Genomic DNA, 13,461 nt, shown 5'->3' on the forward strand with positions numbered 1-13,461 from the left:
AAAAAAGATCAATTTTTTTACCCCTTAATCTTGGAAAGAAATGTTGAGGGGTAGAACTCTATTTAATATAATCAGTGTTGTCAACAAGGTATTATTTGTTTCCAAAGCCATGCTAGATATTATGAATGTTTCCTAGAGAAATGTATTCTTTACAGTAGGCTAAAATTTGTGACATATTGGGCTAACCCATAAATTAAACTCAGACTGCTGAGTTTTGAAGCAGGTGTTTAACCTACCCAGGGGTTTTTTTTACAACTTAAAAGAACAAATTACACTCAAACTACCAAGTCAAGCAGTTGATGTACAATGAATTGGACAGGGCTTTTTTGTGTAGACAATACATCCAACTGTATATGTTGTAAAGTGGTGTGCTAAGATACCAAGTTACTGTAATTTCCATGAAAAAGGGTGACCAAGCATAAGAACCAAAAATTGACGAGCTTTTGCCTAGTGTGGTATGTTTTTTTTTCAGTCATTGCCGGCATGCTCTGGGAGATTCCCAGTGCTGAGGGTTTCTGCGAGACAATGCCAAAAGAAATACAGCAGTTAGAGAGAAGTAAAGGAGGGAGGAATACTTTTTTCTTAGGTACTTTTTATGCAAAAAAGCACTTTTAACTATTGAAGATCAATTTGTGTTCCTCTATAATTTAATGTAACAATGTAATTATGCCTCTGTTTACTATTGTTTTGAGTACTTTTACAGTAAACTTTCTGGACTGATGTTTCCAGCGACTTCTAGTTGGCCATAAGCATAAGCTCTCTGTACTATTACTTTCTGTCTCTAATTATGGCAGATGGTTTAGCTGCTAAGCAAGTATTGCTGTAATTTTTCTTGTTAATATGTTGTTAGACTAGAAATTCACTTGTGACAGCAGCTTTTCACTATGTCTTTTACAACAAGGATGCCTGGCAGTGTGGTTACTGCTGACTTACCATGATGAGGGAACAGTAACTGATGTTTTTACAATCCATTCTCAGGTACCATACACAGACATGCCAGTGTTGACAAGAGGTGAAATTGTGTAATTTCAATTTTGACATCAGTGAGGATATAAAAATGATTTATCGTCTTAGTTCTCGGAGCTCAAAGCTGGAACTTCTGAAGTTGCTGAAAGTAGCTGAAGGTGCACTAGTTCATGGGACCTGATGAGATGCATCCACAGGTACTGAGGGCACTGGGTAATATTTCACCCTCATGCAAATACATGTCAAGAAACTACGAACATTTCTTGTGGTATTTTGATTCATTAGTAACATTCCAGTTCCATCTAGCTAAGCTATGTTATTTACACATGAGCCTGTCAGTTCCTCCAGTGACCTGTTCACTGATTTCTTCTCCAAACTTAGTTTTTCAGAATGTTTTTGTAATATGTTGGTGAAATATAGTGTGTCATCTATCAGTGATCATTATAATGAAATATTAACTGTTTGAAATGTTGAATGTGAAGTCTGCTGGTGCCTCTAGTTTATATTCATTGTGCATCAACATTATCCCCTTGTTTATGAGGTCAACAAAGAGCTAACATCTGCCAAAGCACAGACACTTTTTGTGTCAGACCTGGCTGCTTGGTCAGCAGTCAGACATGCTGAAAGTGCAGTAAATATTTAGTCTTCGACTTTGTTATGTATTTTCTTTGTAATTCAGGCTGTACTGACTCATTCACTTCAAATGTGAACTTAAAATGAAGTGACAGTGATGAGGACTCACATCATCTTCATTACAAGCACTAACAGGGTCACTCTGCTAGAAAGTCTGGGGTCAAGTCTTACTGGTCAAATGAATAGGGGGAAATATTTTACTGATAAACTTTTCATAATGGGATAACCAGAAGGTTTATTTTTAGAGTGGCATTTTCAAAATGCTTGCAGCTACTGCCTTACCATAGGTTGCTAAGTCAAAGCAAAGTTTATGCCAAGCTGCAGACTGCAAATGCTGAGTAACCACTATTTTTCCAAATGGGAATCTCAATTTTTTGCCACATCATTTGGCAGTGGATCCGCTTCTGTGACATATCCAAACATTTTAGTGGAACATAAGCTGGATGTTGATAGTGTGTAGGTTCCTACGCTGGAATGTCCTGTGTGTGTGCTCTCCTTCTCCACCTGAAACTGGATGTCTTTTTACAAACCAATAATGTTTGTTTGGTAAGGCACCATGGGAAAATTTCCTGCTGTATCAGGTTTATGTGGCAAGGTTTTGGTAGTGGAGGGCTGCAGGATAAGGTCCTGAAATAGTCAGCCTGTGTTAGGAAAATTTACATTTTCCCTCCTTACCTTGGAAATCATGAACTTGATGATCTCTGCATTCCTTTTGGCTCCTCTCAAGTCACATAACTCCAAAATCCTTATTCAGGGCTTTACTTGAACATTTTAAGAAATATTTTTTTATCAGCTTAATGTTTGTTCCTGAGATTAAAAAAATCCTCTTAAATGTCTGGAGAAACACACTCATATTAGGTGGACTTACTGTCATTTTTAATCTTCTGTGGCTCCAAACTTTATCAGATGTTTGATGTATTTATCAAATACCTTGAACAATTTCTTTTGCTCAAAAGGTTATCTTGTTTTCATGCCTCATCTTTGTCTTGTTCTATGTCTTGAAGAGATGTGTGCAAAACCTTCCCTGAAGAATTTGATAACTTCAGCAGCTTGTCACTGGGACCCAGCTCTCTCCTTTAAAATAGTTCATTTTATAAATGGCAATTCAATACATTTTATAAAAGGAAATCATTATCAACTAGACATGGGGATAGCAGTGGATTTTTTTTCCTACTGCACATACTCAATTTCTTCACGGAATTTCATTTCACAGTTGGAAACTTGACTCCTGACTAGAGCTGTATGATACTGCCAATTTTTGCTTTGACTATTCAAGTGTAAAAATAGCTAACTTTGCAAGAATACAGCATGTTTAATCCAGCTTAAGAGTGTCACATTATTGTAGAGCAAGTGGTTCTTGTCTTTGAAAATAACCAGGCTGAAGTAATGGAAGTGTGAAACAGAAAAATGTCATTTGCCTAAACATACTCAGGTTGAATCAATTGCTTGTCTTAATTAGAAATTAAGATTTGGAATGGTTAATTCTTATTTAAAATTACACAAAACTGAGCAGATTCATGCCCCATGGTACTTATTTGTTTCCTACTGTTCTGGTAGCACATAGCGCAGTTAAATCCAGGTAAATGTGTTCCCTTATGGCTCCTCAGGGCAGGGAGCAGGGCCTGGACAGCTGGGGCATGAATTTCTTCAGGGGATGATGCTTTTGTTTTGGATGGAAAAGCACATGACTGAGTACCTGTCGCTGAGTCTTGCTTGAAACTGCTTGTAGAACTTCTTTTCAAACAGTTTTTCAGATAAATAGGCAGCATGGTTGGAAATGTTCTTGAAACTTCAGCTCTGTGAGTGAGAATTCAGGGACAGGCTGTAGGAATATGGGGCAAATACACAAAGTTTCTCCAAGAAACTCACTTCTCCCACAGCTTTTACTTACATACATAATGTCACATGTCAACTTCTCATACAAAATTTTTATCACCAATCGCACTTTCTCCTAGATTATGTCTAAAGTGTGAGAATTGCACATGAAGGATGAGAATACTGAAGCTTCTTGTCTCTTGAGACTGAGGTACGTGCCACAACTTCATCCCAGTTCTTCCCTCTGCTGTATATTCCTGGGATTTCATCCCAGAAGTTTATTTCTTTCTTGGAAAATACTTGCAAGTCATAGCACAAGAGACAAGAGTTGTTCTGATACTCTTTTTCCTCAAATCTGAAGTATCTTTCTAGGCTTTCTTGGCAGATCCCTTGAGGCCTTTTAATCTGTGGATGTTTTACAGGATTGCCTTAAACTGCATTTCCATTTCTTGAGTATTTGATGCATGGACAGTGATTTGGAGAGAAAGTTGGAAGGAAGCAGAGGGCTGGGGCTGAACATCAAGAAAGGATATTTGGGAAAAGGTAGATGACCAGTGAAAAAAGATAGAGGGGATTTGATGACATATCCATGAGATAACAGCATCAGCTTTGTGTTCTGTGCTACCATTCTGTCATGGATTCACCAAGGCTCTTTGGGGTACAAGTGCATGATACTGGATTGTGCTCCAGTATGTGTTGAAGTGCATCCCAAACTGGGATTGGCTTTACAAATGAGCCCATGTTTTCATCTGATGCATCTGATTTGGTGTCTTGATAAAAGGAAGGCAGTAACACATCATTCTGTCATCACAGTTTCCAAAGGGCATGTGAATGTTATAAGGAAATATCTGTTAAATCTCTTGGAATTAGAAGTGACAATATAATAAACACTTTCAGTTTGTATTTACTGTGCCTTGTGTGATGTTTATTCTTTTGCCTCCTACTGAGACTATTATATTTGTTGAGAGGATACATTTGTTTTCACATCTGTCATCCTCCTCTTTCAGTAAAACATTCAAGCCGCAAGTTGTGCAGAGGCATACTGGTGTTGGTGATGTGATACATCATATATCATACATGTCTGCATCATACATGTGATGATGACAATTTGTACTTAAGATAGCTTCAGTTCTTAATTTTTTTTTTTTGACAGAGTATTTTTGTGCAAGTCCTTGTTCTCTTGAAATCTCTGTTAACTGTTCTTAGCAACCCTAACATTCTCTGCTAGTCTGCATCCCTAATTTACTTTATGGACTTTGGGAAGGCATTTTATGAAAATTTAGCTTTTTTTTTTTTCAGAAGTTTTTTTTCAGAAGTAGCCAAGATTACACAACTGTTCTTTGAGAGCTAGGCCTGGCTTCAAATCAGCTGATCACCAAAGAAGATTACATAGCCTTGTACTTTAAAGGAGATTTTAAATCACTTGCTCAGTAGTCCCACAGTCCCACAGCCTTAGGAGACTTTCCTTGAGAATCATGTTCATTCCACATAAAGCTAAAATATGGGTCATTTTCCAACTTATGCTTGAATTTATGGCAAGCAAAGAAAGATGAGTTATGGAGACAAAGTCCAAATCTGAATGTAATCTGTGATTTAGATCTGAAGGGGTCGGGAGTAGATCCTGTCTATACTAATTTATTCATGTTCATCGACAAGAAGAATGATCCTACTGTTTTTCTTGATCTTGTGCCTGTAGCCATGTTGTGTTTGGAAGAAAGTCCTATCAAAATCAGTGTCACAGAGATGATCCAGCATTTGTCCACAGGAATTCTACAGAAAATGCAGGTGCTGTTGTTTAGTGCCTTTCCTAATATGTATTAGTCCTTCCTCTAAGTAAAAACTGCCCTCAACAGTGTATTTTAGTGATTATATTTCCTGGAGAAATTGTAAATAAATAAATTTTAAAATCCCATGGCAGTTTCTCTAAGCAGTGTGTCAGGGTTGCTGGCTCTTTCTGTTTGTGTACAGACATTTTATAACCTCCTTAATTTGACTGAGGAGACTAAAATGACAAGGTTATCAGAAGAAAGTGAATTTTTCTTGTTTCTAGTCATTGGATCTGCTTCTAGTGAAGGAGGAAAAGTCAATCTTTTATCCGAGTGCATATAAACAGAGATCTTACAGGTTGTATTTGGTATGATGGACTTATGAGGAGATTTCTGATGGTCATGATAGTCTGATAGCAAAACAATGTCCTGGTTATTCACTGTAAGTACCTTAACTTTAGGACTTCCAAAGGGAAAGGGAATTAATGAGATAATATTGACATGAGACTTGTGCTTACCACAAGTTCTGCTGTGCATGACCTGAGCTGTCACTACAGAGGTACACAAAATTAATGAAGACATAAGTAACAAATAAAAACCTTTTTCTTGACATGGAATATTTTGGTTTTGCAATATTTTTGTCTCAGAACATTGTGCTACAGGAAAATGTGGTGAATACTGAGAAGTGTAGAGACTTTATGCAATGTTGTATAAAGAGTTAGAGCTCACAGAACTAATCTAAATCTTACAAGTACCACAGACCTTCAAAATAACAATTTTGCCTTGATTTAATTGGGACCAGGATTGTTCTGAAATTTGACTATCAGTCAGTTCAAAACTCTGTGATTCTCCATGGTGGTTTCAAGGCAACATATGAGTCTACTTTAATTTGAGCCCTGGAAATTATAGCTTTTATTTACTGACTGACATATTGGAATAAACCTGATCAAGTGAGGAATAACCTGTATTTTTTTTTTTCCTAAGCTTGCAGTCACTGGAAGGTGTTCACTGCTTGGCTGTAACTGCAGTTTTAAGGTTTTTATTGCTCTTTTACTGAGTTTGCTCCAAGCCTTGGGTTTTTTGTGTAGGTCAGGAATCTGTGTCCCTGCTGCAGAATGCATTTTTCCCTTACTCCATGACAAAAGGAGTGGGTTGGTTTCCTGCTTCTGAACCTGGTGTGGAGCCTGTCTCACTTGGCTTCAGCCTCAGTATGGTGCTAGTAGTTGTCCACATCTGCCTGGAGCAGTTAGGGGCATGGGGATGTTGTGACAAAATCCAAGATAGATCAGGAAGCATGAGAAAGCAGAAGGAACATCTTATATTCATATGTGAGGGAATGATAAATTAGGTGCTGTTGGGTGTGTATATAAACATGTACAGATGCTGTATATATACACACTGTGTTTGGGCACACCTATGAAAACATAAGCAGCTAGGAAAGCAACTTGGATATTTCCTGTCAGAATCTTTCTTTGTGTGAAGGTATTCCTTTGCTGAAACTGAACCTAGAGAAATTCCCTGGGAAAATGTTTTAAATATCTCACCCAGACTTTCCCACTGATGCTTTATATTGTTTGTAATGAAATCGTGCATCAATGTTTTAGAGCAGAGAATCTCAGAATCAGTGACTTCATGGCCTCTGCCCTCTTCTTACCTTTATAGGGAAGAAATGAAAGATGAATGTTACATGACAGGATCTCTTTTAGTTTGCCTGAGTTCCATTTTCCTTCAAGATTACTTATTTTTAAGGCCTGTGAAAATGTGTCTGCTTCACAGCCATGACAACCAGAAGAGAACAGACTTCCACCAGGACCTTCAGTGCCTCCAGGGCAAGTACAAAGATCCTGTGGGCCATCCCATGGCAGCTTAGGTCAGAGCATTTTGGGATCTGTTCTTCCCTGAGGAGTAGCAATACATGTATTACAACAGCAGGACCCTCAGTTTAGTTTTTATTTGTTTGGAGTTTTGTTGTACTGGTTGTTTTTGTTTATATGTTAGGTTTTGTGGCTTGTGTTTTTTAATCAAATACCAAAACTATAAGGATTGTGCAAATAGTTTAAAGAGGAACCTCTTATACAATGGTATATTGTCTCTTAAAAATAGATGTGTTTGTGCCTTTCCACAAAAGATGGGCAGTGTGATTATGTCTGCAAAATGCTTGTATCTTATTTTCTGATCCCTGTGAGGCGTTCATTTCATTATGGGTTTGAATTGCTACTCATTCTAGACAAGAGAAGTTTCAGAAGTTTCAGAAGTTACATGTGTTATCTTTAGTCAACTCTGTTTTCAGTAGGTTTTGCTCCTTTACATAGGAGCATGTGAAGGAATTGGTCTGTGGTGTGTGCAGCACCAGCCAAAAACCTCAGCTCCTGTCACCATCAGCTGGAGCAGGGAACACAAATGAGCTTTCTGAGAGGCAAAGGGGGAAGTGAGGAAGGAGTGAGGTGAATGTTAAAAAATTTGAATTGTAGGTGTCAGCTACCCGTGTTGGACTGGAGCTAGTTAGGAGATGTGGCACAAAAGGGATGCTGGGAAGTAGGTGATCATAATGAGGAAATGGGTGAGGTGATCTCCCCAGCTGCTGCTGTGGAGAAAATCCATGCTGAAGGACCTCTGAAGGTCACCAATCCATCAAGACCCAACTAGCTTATAAATGGTGCTGACATTTCTACTGTGTGTGCAGTTGTTGAAAATGTCAATTACTACAATGAGCACTGCAATTTACTTGTGCAAACTGATAAAACACAATAGGGAATATCCAGTTAATATAATGGTTTCATTCAGCCATCTAATGTAAAGAAGTCTTTCCACTCAAGATAGTAGTTGGATTAGGCACTTTCTCATACAGTGACAAAACAATAATATTAAGTGCTGTAAGAAAGGCTTTCTTAGGTGAAATAAAATTTGAATAGTAATAGTTGTAGGTTTCCTTTAAATATTTTAGTACCTAATAAATATTCCAGGAACAATGTAGATGGATTTTAACAGAGTGTCTTGCTGGTACTACTCATGTTAATTTGCAAGATTTACAGCAATTACCATTCCTGAAAGCTAAAAAATAGTGAGTTATTTCATGAACACATAGAACAAGGCCTTTGAAAACATTTATCAGGACTCTTAAAATTAAATATTTGGCTCAGATATAATTTGGGATGGATAAAAAATTAAAGTGTACTGTAATTCCTGACATTCATAAACATAAATTATTGTGTATTGTTTCCTTCTCTTTATTTCTGAATACAGATCAGTATGAGAGAAACTAGATACTGTCATTCTCTTCTCCCTCAGGGTGTTGAGAGTTTGCTCTGTGCACATCCAAGTAGCCAATTGACCCTGGAACCCAAGAAACCTCTTTCATAAGTTTATGTTTGGAAAACCAGGAAGATTAATCTCTGAAGACTGGTACTTTTTGTATTAAGAAATTAATTCATTTTTTTATTGCTTTTTCCCATACATTCTTTAGGCTATTTAATCTGCAGATATTCCAGCAGTATCATATATGTAGGGACTTTTATAGGGGAGGCAGAGGGATAGCACATGAGGAGTTCATGGTGTCTCAGTTCAGAGTTAAAAATTAGATAGTAGTGAAATCAGTGAGAGAAAAATCTGTTGATTACTGAGAAAGGTCCTACTTACCACCAACATTTGTCTAGAAGTTCCTTTAGAGGATTTAAGTAAAATAATCTGTGTGTGCACTTCCCTCCCTCTGATGCTCATTCTCCTGTTGAGAATGACACCCATACAAGTCTTTTCACATCATATGGGACTGGTTAAATATTGCTTTTTTCCCATCTCACTTAGGGATCTTATACTGACCACAGTAAGACTAATTCATAATATTTTTCTTTAATCATAAATTGATGTTTTTTTTAATTTGGTATTAAGCCTCTGACATTATGTACTACCATATAAATTGTTCTCCCAAAGTGGTTAGAAATGTTTTGAGGATCAACAGGGAAAAAATTCTTAATACTGCTTCATGAGCTGGAAGCTTATAGTTAAATAAATTCGTATCTTTAGAAGATACAGAAGAGCTCTCTAAACTTCTCTCAGTATAAATCTATATAAGTTGAATTCTCTGCTAGTATCATAGTCTTTGCTGAAATTAGGTTTCTGGTTTCCCCACATTCAAAATGTTCTTTAATAATTCCAAGTTCAGGTAGAGAATTAAAAATACAAAATGCAGTAGCCTAGTCCCCCACAATCAAAAAGGAGGGAACAGATGAAAAGTGACAGTGTGGATTAAGCCATACACACATACATGATACAGTGTGTGATATGTAGCTGTACTTGTGCAACTATAAGGATAAAAGTAATAAAATTTATATCAGCCCCTGCCCTGACGGTGGCCATGGGAATAGTTTAGTTGTACACTTTAGACATTTTGTTCTTCAGGTGTTCAAGAAAAGTGTTTTGAGCTGCAAAGCAACAATTTCACAGCATGTCAGAAAATGTATATTTTTGTTAAATTTATGTCTTTTTAATAGGAATATACAGTTAAATATATAGAAATTGCAACTGGTTAATACATAAAATGTTCAACAATCTAAGGCACATATCCTGGCTCGGTAGAGAAGGGATAGAAGCCCTGGAGGAGCCCTGGAGATGCTGTGGGGCACAGCTGGGACCCCAAACCCCTGTGCTGGGCTGAGCCCAGAGCCTGTGCTGGGCTGAGCCCAAAGCCTGTGCTGGGCTGAGCCCAGAGCCCAAAGCCTGAGTTGGGCTGAGCCCAGAGCCCAAAGCCTGAGCTGGGCTGAGCCCAAAGCCTGAGCTGGGCTGAGCCCAGAGCCCAAAGCCTGTGCTGGGCTGAGCCCAAAGCCTGTGCTGGGCTGAGCCCAGAGCCCAAAGCCTGAGCTGGGCAGAGCCCAGAGCCCAAAGCCTGAGCTGGGCTGAGCCCAAAGCCTGAGCTGGGCTGAGCCCAGCGGGGGCAGCAGGGCAGGGGGGATTCTGCCCCTCTGCCCCTCAGCTCAGAGCCCACCTGCAGAGCTGCCCCAGCCCTGGGCCAGCCCAGGGAGGAGCTGGAGCTGCTGCAGCCAGGCCAGAGGAGGCTCCAGGATGAGCAGAGGGATGCAGCAGCTCTGCTGGCAGGAAAGGCTGGCACGGCTGCCATTGCTCAGCCGGGCAGGAGAAGCTTTGGGCTGAGCTCAGCGTGGCCTTGCAGGGCCTGAAGGGGCTGCAGCAAAGATGGAGAGAGACAATTGCCAAGGGCTGCAGGGACAGCACACAGGGAATGGCTCCCACTGCCACAGGGCAGGGCTGGATGGGACATTGGCAGTCAGGAATTGTTCCCTGGCAGGGTGGGCAGGCCCTGGCACAGCCGGGGCTGCCCCTGGATCCCTGGCAGTGCCCAAGGCCAGGCTGGACCCTGGGGCTGGGAGCACCTGGGACAGTGGGAGGTGTCCCTGCCGTGGCAGGGGTGGCACTGGGTGGAATTTAAGGTCCCTTCCAGCCCAAACCATCCTGGGATTTTATGAAAATATCTGAATACATTCCTATGTATTTCTGAACTTGATGATATTCTTCAGAATTCTGCTTTCACAGCTAGGTGATATTAAATGTTCACTTATATGTAATTGATAACATGGAAGCAGTTGGGTACTCCTTCATTGAAAATAGAGGTTGGTTTTTCTAAGAAAAATTGAAGCTTGGAGTCTATTTCCATCTGTATTCATCAGCTGTTCTACTTGCAAAAAATCTTAAATGTAAGCTGTTTTGAATGTTGCTTCATGAGCATGTACTGCCACAATCACAAAGAATTCCTAAATTTATGCATAATGTACTACACTGGGATTTTGAAGTGGCTTTTCTGCAGTTTATTTGGACTGTTGCTTTCCTTCTCATTTTGATATTTATATGTATATATATACACATAGTTGTTGTGTGTATACCTTTTCTTGCAGTTGTTTGCAAATGATACAGAACAAGCATCCCCAAAGCTCATTTCAGTTGCAAGATGAAAGACAGAATCTTGCTACTCAGTTTTTAAGTGGTAGAGAGACAGCTGAGTGGTGCTCTGGCTGCAAGCCATGTTCATGACTGCTTCTGGTCTAAACTTGAGTGTCTTCAGCTTGACTGACCCATGCAATTGCCAGATTTCATACCAACAACTTATTCAAAAGGACCAGTTGTCTGCTGTTCTCTTGCTTCAGCCATTGGCAGGAAACTCTTTTTTGAAGCTGCTATAAGTAGACTTGAGATTTGAGGATAATTTTTGCCATGGTGTGCTGGAAGAACAGACAGTTCCAGGGTAGGAAGCAGAGTTTTTGCTCTTCTGGGGTGAAGAGAAGAGCTCAGTGCCTGGAGGCTCAGTATGTGTGGATGCTCTTTCATGTCAAAATCAAAACGTGTCTCAGTCAGCATGAGATGTGTTTTACCATCTGGATGGACAGCAGTTACTTTCTTTTTCTCACTCCCGACATGCAGAGAAGGCAGCACTGCACATAAAGTTGAGTTGATTTTTTGTGTTTAAATTTAGTCACATTATGTGTGAAGTTATGCAGAATAATAAAATCCAAATATTTTCTTTATTGACTATTGAAATATTTTTAGTTTTGAAGTAAAATTGATAAGTTTTTCATTGGTTGTAAGCATTTCTGAAAATGGGTGCAAAATAATGGATGTCAGGGTAAGGAAATAAAACATGTTTTTAAAATCAGTTTGAAATTATGGGACACGGTATTTGTTTACATACCCTCAGCACATAAGAGAAGGGGACATACTGGATACACATCCCACAAAAGGCCATGATGATTGTCATGATGATAATGATGATGATGATGATGAGGATGGGACTGGAGCACCTCTTTTATGAGGGAAGGCTGACAGAGCTGGGTTTGCTTAGCCTGCAGAAGAGAAGGTCCAGGGAGGAACTCATGAAAGTAGAAATACCTGAAGGGGGGTGCAAAGAGAAGGAAGCCACACTCATTTTAGTGGTGCCCCGTGACAGGAAAGAAATTATATCAACTTAACAAATTGTAAAAGTATTCCTTAGCATTAATATAAAATTTTGAATGTGTGTTACTTAGATACCTTAGTGATTTTTTGTTTCATGCCTACGTTTCTCTAGTTTCATTTCAGAGCAGAATACCGTGGGGTTACTATTGTAATATTTTTGACCTCAAATTAACAGGTGCTGTCAGTGTTAGTTGTTTTTTGGGGGGATTAATCAAGGGTGAAAAAATAGATGAGTTTCTGTAAGACTAGGAAATGGATCGGATTGACTAAATGGGGCAAGTACAGGAATAGATTTGTTGGGAGAAAAATATTCCTGTTTCTGATTATTTCCCAACCAGGTACAAAATAGGTAAATGTTGGAGAAATTTCTTGGTCATTTTAACCTCTTTTAATTTTGTTTTGTATCTCAGATTTTTTATCAGGAAGGAGGGGGAGGTAAAGAACTGTCAGAGTGTGAGAGGCAATAAAAAATAAAACTCTTATAATGGAGACGGAATTAATATTGAAGGCAATGGAGAAGATACTATCACCCAACTGTCCTTAAATGACCAAATCCTTATTTGTAATTTTTTGTTTATTTTGCATTTACATATCACAGTTCTCAATAAAATTAAGTGTGACTGAATTGCTATTTCCAGCCTAAGCTTTAGCCAGAGGAAATTCAATTAACAGCAAGGATAGAGGAAAAAGATAACAAATAATTATTGCTGTTCTTTTTACCTTTCTTTAAATGTAGATTTATGTTTTGTGAAACTAGATGTCAAAGAAAGATGTAGGACACTTGAGGATCTTGTAAATAATGTCTCCAGCTGGTTTGGCTGATTTGTGTTAAATAAATTAGGCTTTTCAATTTTATAATTTTAATGTCTCCTTTTTTGCTAATTTATTGAAATGATGCTCTTTTTTTGCTTTACACATTTTTAAAGCTGTTATGTATAGTTTAAATATTTTCAACATCAGGGCTATGTTTATGTCTTTATGTTTTGTAGACCAACTTTGCTGTCTTAGCATGACATTGATAATATACATTGGATTGGCTTTGAATGAATTAAAAAATAAACAAAAGACTAGAAAATGAGATCCGGCACAGCATGACAAGGAAGCTTTTCTTGAAGAAGGCAAGAAAAATGAGAAAATAGAAAAAAGCCAGAATACTTCAGCTGGAGGGAAGACATCAAAACTGTTAGTACATAAATGTAATTGCTTCATGACACAAATAATCTGTTTTTAAAGATGTGACAAAAATTACTGACATGAAGAAGCATTCACATGTTCTGCCATATCATTATGGATGTTTTCTTTTGCAAGAGTGTGTGCTATTGACATT

At 38.6% G+C, this 13,461-nt stretch overlaps 1 long non-coding RNA gene across 1 annotated transcript; it reads left to right on the forward strand.

Annotated features, from left to right (window-relative positions):
- The first annotated feature begins 329 nt into the window (after positions 1-329).
- On the forward strand, positions 330-4,257 carry LOC128781922 (uncharacterized). The gene is made up of 4 exons (XR_008428562.1): positions 330-586; positions 979-1,163; positions 3,555-3,625; positions 3,837-4,257. It is a non-coding gene; the product is annotated as an uncharacterized LOC128781922 (long non-coding RNA).
- The last annotated feature ends 9,204 nt before the right edge of the window (positions 4,258-13,461 follow it).

The sequence above is a fragment of the Vidua chalybeata genome, chromosome Z (assembly GCF_026979565.1).
Source record: "Vidua chalybeata isolate OUT-0048 chromosome Z, bVidCha1 merged haplotype, whole genome shotgun sequence".
Taxonomy (NCBI): domain Eukaryota; kingdom Metazoa; phylum Chordata; class Aves; order Passeriformes; family Viduidae; genus Vidua; species Vidua chalybeata.